This window comes from Vulpes lagopus, chromosome 2 (assembly GCF_018345385.1).
Source record: "Vulpes lagopus strain Blue_001 chromosome 2, ASM1834538v1, whole genome shotgun sequence".
Classification (NCBI taxonomy): Eukaryota; Metazoa; Chordata; class Mammalia; order Carnivora; family Canidae; genus Vulpes; species Vulpes lagopus.
Window position 1 is genome coordinate 159,789,266 of NC_054825.1, and position 8,396 is coordinate 159,797,661.

The window sequence follows — 8,396 nt, forward strand, 5'->3', positions numbered from 1 at the left end:
GTGCCCTATACCCACCCAAGATTGTTCTATCATCAAGAAGCCAATATCTCATTTGTACACCCGTGTTTATAGCAGCATTAGTCACAAAACATGAAAACAAGTGGCTGCTGACAAATAAAACAAATGTGGTTTATACATCCAGTGAAATATTATTCAGCCTTAGAGAGGAAGGAAATTGTGACACACACTACAATATGGATGAGCCTTGAGGATGTTATGCCAAGTGAAATAAGACAAATGCTGTATAATTCCACTTCTATGAAGTACCTAGAGTAGTCAAGTTCACAGAGATAGAAAATAAGAGTGATGGGGCACATGGGTGGCTCACATGGTTGAGCGTCTGCCTTCGGTTCTGGTAGTGATCCCAGGGTCCTTGGCTCAAGTTCTGCATTGGGCTCTCTACTCAGCGGGGAGTCTACTTCTCTCTCTGTCTCTGCCTCTCCCCCTGCTTGTTCTCTCTCTCGTACTCTGCCTCTCAAATAAATTAATTTAATTTAATTTAAAAATAGAATGGTGATTTCCAGGAGCTAGAAGCAAGGGGGAAGATGGAGTTAGTTTCACGAGTATGGAGATTGAGCTTTGCAAGATGAAAAGAGTTCTGGAAATGAATAGCGATAGTTGCACAACAATGGGAACCAAAGAATGGTTGAAATGGCAAATTTTATGCTATGTATTTTGTATCACACTTAAAAATTTTCTGAGTAGGGGCAACTGGGTGGCTAAGTGGGTTGGGCATCTGCCTTTGGCTCACATCATGATCTCAGGGTCCTGGGATTGAGTCCCATGTTGGACTCCCTGCTGAGTGGGGAGTCTGCTTCTCCCTTTCCCTTTGCCCCTCCCCCTGCTCACTCTCTCTCTCTCTAAAATAAATAAATAGGTTTTTTTAAAAGATTTTATTTGTTTATATCTGAGAATACACAGAGAGGAGAGAGAGAAGCAGAGACACAGGCAGAGGAAGAAGCAGACGTCATGCAAGGAGCCTGACATGGGACTCGATCCCGGATCTCCAGGATCAGGCCCTGGGCCGAAGATGGTGCTAAACCGCTTGAGCCACCCGGGCTGCCCAATAAATAGAATCTTTAAAAAAAAAACTTTTTTTTCAAGTAAAGAAAAAAGAAGTGCCTAATAGAAGTGCCATCATAATGTACACAGCTGTAGCCTGGATATTTATGTTCCCCAGAATTCATCTCGAGGTGTAACCCCCCAAAATGATATCAGGATATCAATATTAGGATATTGTTAACAGATGGTGCCTTTGGGATAGAATTAGATCACAAGGATGGAGCCCTCATGAACAAGATTATCGCCCTTAGAAGAGACTCCAGAGAGATCTCTAACCCTTTCCACCACATGACAATGAAGTGAGAAGCCAACTATGAACCAGGAAGGGACCAAGGTGACCATGCTGGTGCCTAGATCTTGGACCTCACAGCCTCCAGAACTGTGAGTGATAACTTTCCAAAGTTCATAAGCATCCCTGGTCACCATATATATTACAGACCAAACCATGTGTTTCTTTCTTTTTTTTTTTTTAAGATTTTATTTATTTATTCAAGAGAGACACACAGAGAGGGACAGAGACACAGGCAGAGGGAGAAGCAGGCTCCATGCCAGGAGCCCGATGTGGGACTCGATCCCGGGACTCTAGGATCACGCCCTGGGCCAAAGGCAGGCGCTAAACCACTGAGCCACTCAGGCGTCCCTATGTGTTTCTTTCTTATGGAAGGTTCCACAACCCTAACCAGCATGGGGCCCTCAGATGTCAGCCAGTGCTCCTCCTCAGGGATGCCTCAGCATCTAGATGGAATTAAAAGGCACTGTACTGAATCAGGTGGTGCCGGAGGGGAGAAAGAGAGAGAACAGGGCATGCTTGCAGAGAAGGAAACAGACAGTGGCCAATCCATGCCCTAACTTGGGAGTCTTCTCTCAGATGGATCTGGCAGCCTTGCTTCCCACCATGTGGAAGACATGCAGAAGGAGAAAATACCCTACCCTGAGAGATGGGAGGTGGGGGTGGAAGGAGCTGACTGAACTCAGTTGCCCCCAGAACCCCCTAACCTTCCTATCCTGTGGTTGTTCAGCTCTGCCTTCTACTGAGTCCCTCCAGACTCCTTCCAGGAAATCTCCATTTTGGACACTTGAGTTTGTGTTGCTGTGACTGAACACGATGCACACACAAGCCTCACTGGGGGGGGGGGGGGGGGGGGGGGCTGGAATGAGAGAATGAAGACGGGCAGGACAAGGTGACACCATTGTGCTTGCAGAAATGTTGGGGTGCAGGAGCCCAACACCAGCTGCCAGTCTGGGGCCCCTCACACCTCCCCGCCTGAGTTCCCCTGATGATCCTCCTCCACCGCGGAATGGTCAGAACAGCTGCAGCGTGCAGAGCGGACAGAGTTTGCAGCTTTGTACAATCACTGAGGAGCCCGAGTCACAGAAACACACACACACACACACACACACACACACACACACACACACAGTCACACTTCTGCATTGCTCATTGTTATGATAATGAGCAACCTTCTAGAGTCTTCTTCCTGGGCTGGAGTGCTTTGTTCCAATCCCCTGTGCTTCTTCTTCATCTCATCCCCCTGAGGTAGTGCAGTGTCCTCAAAGTGTGGGCCTCAGGGTTCCACACTGCATCCCTGGAGGCCCTGTGAGAAATGCAGAATCCCAGGCCTTGCTCCCACTCGCCGAAGCACAATGTGCATTTTAACCTGGTCCATGAGCAATTCTCACCCACGAGAAAGTTTGCAAAGACTTAGCGCCAAATAAAACACAGAACACCCAATTAAATTTGAATTCCAGGTAAACGATGTTATTTTTTAGTATACTAAAAGTGTGCTGATACTTATCCAAAAAAATTATTTATGGTTTATCCTTTTTCTTTATTTTTTTTTAATTTTTATTTATTTATGATAGTCACACAGAGAGAGAGAGAGAGAGGCAGAGACACAGGCAGAGGGAGAAGCAGGCTCCATGCACCGGGAGTCCGACGTGGGATTCGATCCCGGGTCTCCGGGATTGCGCCCTGGGCCAAAGGCAGGCGCCAAACCGCTGCGCCACCCAGGGATCCCTATCCTTTTTCTTTAAAGATTGTGTTTATTTATTCATGAGAGATGCAGAGAGAAGCAGAGACACAGGCAGAGGGAGAAGCAGGTTCCCTGTGGGGGTCCTGATGTGGGACTCGATCCCAGGACCCCAGGATCACAACCTGAGCCAAAGGCAGATGCTCAACCACTGAGCCACCCAGGTACCCCTATTTATGTTTTTTTTTTAAGATTTTATTTATTTATTCATGAGAGACACACAGAGAGAGGCAGAGACACAGACAGAGGGAGGAACAGGCTCAATGCCGGGAGCCTGATTTGGGACTTGATCCCTGGGACTCCAGGATCACGCCCTGGGCCAAAGGCAGGCACTAAACCACTGAGCACCCAGGGATCCCCCTATTTATGGTTTATCTTAAATACAAATGGAACTGTGCATACTATATTTTTATTTGCTGAATCTGGTGGACCTGCATAGAGAATACTGTAGGTGCTTTTATGACAGCAGACACCTTCCTCACTGAGGGTTTCCCCAGATTTCCACACCTCCTCCTGCATCTCAGGTGCTGGGGTGCAGGAATGTGCATGGAAAGCAGGAGAACAGCTCCACCCCTGGATTTTTTAAAAGTGGAAGTAACACTGGCCTTAGGTCCAAGCTAATCAAAGCAAATTCCTATCCTGTGGCCTCTATCTTTGGGTAGGATATAGCCCAACTTGGGCCAGTATGATAACAAAGACTCTTCCTGGATGGCAGAATACAGGATGTGATGCTTGGAATGAGGGATGATGAGAGATAGAGGCAGAAAAATGTTCACCTTTAGCCCAGAAGGTTGACCTAATGCCTGCATGGTTCCCATAAGGATCAAGTACGTGCTACTTGCTATGTTCTTAAAGGGTCTCATGACTGTCTGTACATCTCACTGGTAGTAAATATCAGACTGAATGATAAGCACTGGAGAAACCTCATGAAGGTAGTTTTATGAGTAGAAATTTGAAGGAGACATCTACAATCAGATTCTCCCTACATCCCCTCTTCGTTGAGCTTATAACCACCAGCTTCATGCAGCCAACGTTCAGCTCTTCTGCCCATGGGTCCTGATCTTGTGCTGGAATAAAAACATCCTCTTGAGCCAAAAACATCTCAAGAATTCTCTCTTGACCATTCACTCATGGCCCCATATCAAGGGATACCAGTTTGAGGACAAGTCAACACCACAGGCAGCAGAGCAGAGAGTGGAAAAGAAGACAAGCCCCTCATGACAGTTTTAAGTGACTGAATCAAAGTGACCCTGCAACTGGTCTCCTTCTCAGGACTTTCCTGCTGGCTGATAAGTCGTCCCTTGCATTTAGGCAAGTTGGAATCAAGTTTCCAGGACGTTATCTGGACACATCTCATCTAAGAGAGATAGAAACTATCATTACTTCCATTTCATGCAGGAAAAACCTGGTGACAGGAGGGGAGCTGGCATGCCCAAAGCCACCCTGCTGCCTTACTAATTCTAGCTTTGTCTGACTCCCAAGGCCATGCTGGTAGCTGTTTCCCTGTTCACCTAGTTTGGGGAAGTGCTGTGCTAATGGAGGTGCTCTAGACTTTCATGTGTTCAAAGACGTTCATTTTCAAACTCACAGTGCTGCTTGAAGGGGGTAGGAGAGATCCTTGTCTGAGCTCCAGACAAAGAAGCTGGGACTCAGAGATGTCGAATAATGTGATCAAGAGCATGTGGCAGGTGGGAACTGGGGTCTGAGAGCAGCTGCTGAGCCCTTCCTTAGCTCCTGGACCTCTACTCCAGGCTCTGTCCTGTCCTCCCAGCCTCCAGCCTCCCCTCACACTCGCTGAAATGGAACTGGCTTTACACCGTGCTTTGTTTCCTAAAACTCTTGACACCCAGAGAGGAAAAAGATGACCAAAACAAAACACAACACACACAACACACAAACCAAATAAAAACATGAAGACCTCCATAAAGCCAAAAAGCTTTAATAAACTTGATTTTTAAAATGTGTGATGACTTTATTTTAATAAGAAAAAGATATTATGATCCTCTAGGTTTCATCCATTTCAGATAAAACCTGCTTGAAGAGAAAATTAACAAGGGGTGGTGAGTGGTATCATTTGGTGTAAACAACTGTAAAAAACCTGTTCACTTTCCTCTCCTGGCCGCGAATTGTTCTGAGAGCCATAAAAGTTCATCATAAATACCAAGTGCGTAAGGTTATGAGAAACACTTCGTGTTGCTGCAGGATTCATGTTTTAAGTAACGGTGTATTTATATGGGGCAGTTTTTCCTGGTATTATTACAGAACATCAAATGTTTTGAGTTGCTGGTTCCACATTTGATCTCACATCTTCCTGGGGCCAGAGGTGGGCGGGGCCCAGTTCCTGAAGATGAGGAGCACTGCCCCCCCTCAGACTGCCTCTGGACGGAACCTTCAGCCCTCCCCCTTGAGGAACGTGTTAGAGAGGGCCTTTCAACCTCCACAGGCCTCTGCAGAATGGCACAGAACAGCACACAAGGCCCTCAGCACTCCAGGGTGAGTGGCATTGGGGAAAGGCCACATCACACAGCAACCTGCATTTCATATTTATACAAGAGTGTTATTTTCAAGCTAGGTTGTAATTCTCTCTTGAAAAAATGAAACTAATAATTGTTTCAAAAAAAAATGTTGATCCTCATTCTATATGGATTCAGTACCTGAGGATTTGCCTATTTGTGAAAATTTGTTACCTCCAAATCAGTGCTTGTGAGACCCTGCTGACACTCTGACCTTGGACTTCCAGCTGCCAGCACTGAAAGGAAATAAATCTCTGCTGCTTAAGCACCCAGGTCTGCACTATCTTGCTGTGGCAGCTCCAGCAGACCAATGCACCATGACAGCAGAAATCGTGCACTCCCCCTCAGCATGAATGACTCCCTGACCACCCTGTCCTGCACTAAGCTTCTCTGGGACCAGTTCCCCAGAACATTCAATCTTCAAATGCAGACGGTTCTGGTGGCTTTGATCGGCTTTCCAACCCATGTCCCAGTACATCTAACTGACTTCACCCTCAGAGCCCTAGCCGCAGGGAGGCAGGGAAGGCAGTTTTCACTTCCAACCTCTCTCGGCCAGTGGAAGACGTGTCACCTGGGCCACCAAGGACCACGAAACGGAGAACAGTCTCACCACACCAGTGCTGGTTGTGAAACTTCAGTCTCATGCCTCTCTCTCACTCTCTTGCGGAAAGGCCTCACTTGTCCCAGCTGTAAAATGGGCTGATGCTTTGATCTGCTCTGCAGTCCCACAGAGAGGGCATAGTGCAGAATAACATAATAGGCGGTGTGTGCCCATCATTAAGCAATTCATTCATAATTTAACTATTCATTCCCAAGTGCTTCCTGAGGCCTGGGGAAGGTGACTCACACTCACAATCCAGCCCCCAAAAGCCCTTGTTGTGGGGTTCCAGACTGACTGGCTCACTCTGTTCTCACTCGTCCATCACGCGTTTATCCAATAAACATTACCTGAGCCTCTGGGTGCCAGGGACTGGACACCTAGGGATGAACCAAATCCCCTCCCCACCCTGGAGGATCTCCCTGCTTTAAAGCACCATGCAAAGGAGAAAATGTTAATTATTATTTTAAGTAATAATTATAGCAGTGCTACAAAGGAGCCCAGAAGCTTTGGTAGGATATGGGCCAAATTTGCTGCCAAAGGAATTTTTGCCCTCAGGCCTGGGAAGTAAGGTAAGAACCACTTTCCTTCAATGTTTATTTACTCATTCACAGGCAGGCCCCAAGCTGGGAGCTGGCAACAGCTGGGTGTCTGTTCCTGAGCTGCTCACCAGAGCATGAGCAGGGCAGATACAAAAAGTAGTCCAAGCACAAGATGGGGAGGCTGGGGGTGGGGGTGGGGGGAGTTGAGGGGGGCAGATGTAGAAGCTCAGATGAGGCGCTTCACCCAGATTTATTGGGGTGGGAGTGGTCTGGGAAGGCTTCCTGGAGGAGGAAGCAACTGAATGGATTGCTGAGGAGTGTAGGATGTTACCAGGTGAAGAATTTGAAGGAAGACATCTTGGGAGTCATTCCTTCTTTCTATTCCTCAGCAATATTTATGGTACACTCGAATGCTGGAGAAACAGCTGTGTGTGTGGACACTGACATGAATCGCTACTTAATTTGTGAGGCCCAGTGCAGAATGCAAATGCAGGGCCCCATGTTTTAAAAAGAGGGTTGGGGGGATCCCTGGGTGGGTCAATGGTTTGGCGCCTGCCTTTGGCCCAGGGCGCGATCCTGGAGTCCCAGGATCGAGTCCCGTATCGGGCTCCCGGCATGGAGCCCGTTTCTCCCTCTGCCTGTGTCTCTGCCTCTCTCTCTCTCTCTCTCTCTATTATGAATAAATAAATAAAATCTTTTAAAAATTTAAAATAAAATAAAAAGGGGGTTGGGTACCTGGGTGGCTCAGTTGGTTAAGCAGCGGACCCTTGATTTTGGCTCACTCGTGATTCTTTTTTTTTTTTTTTAAGATTTTATTTATTAAAAAAATTTAAAAAAAAGATTTTATTTATTCATTCATGAGAGAGAGAGAGAGATGTAGAGACACAGGCAAAGGGAGAAGCAGGCTCCATGCAGGGAGCCCACCACGGGACTCGATCCCGGCCTCCAGGGTCGCGCCCTGGGCTGAAGGCGGCGCTAAACCACTGAGCCACCTACTTGAGCTGCCCCCCTCCTTTTTTTTTTCCTCACTCATGATCTGAAGGTCATGAGCCCCACATCAGGTTCTGCGTTCAGTGGAAAGTCTACTTCAGGAGTCTCTGTCTGCCTCTGCCCTCCTTCCCCCCAATAAATAAATATTTTTAAAAGTTAAATTTAAAAAGGAGGTTAAGAATCCCAAGATGGACCAGGAGGGCCCCACTAAGCAGGTGGGGGGGGGCTCCTTTTTTTTTTAATCATTTTATTTATTTTTCATCATGACAAGTGCACTCCTTAATCTTCATCCCCCCCCCCCCCCCCCCGCCCACCTCCCCTCTGGTAACTATCAGTTTGTTCTTATAGTTGAGTCTGTTTCTTGGTTTGTCTTCTTTTTTTTTCCTTTGCTCGTTTGTTTTGTTTCTTAAAATCCACAGGAGTGAAATCATATGGTATGTATTTTTCCAGCTTATCTTGCTTAGCTTAATACCTTCTATTTCTATCCATGTCGTTGCAAATGGCCAGATGTCATTCTTCTTGATGGCTGAGTAGTATTACATTGTATATATAACACATCTTCTTTAACCAGTAGTAGTCCATGCACATTTGGTCTCTTTTCATAGTTTGGCTATTGTTGATAATGCTTCTATAAACATAGGGGTGTATGTATCCCTTTGAA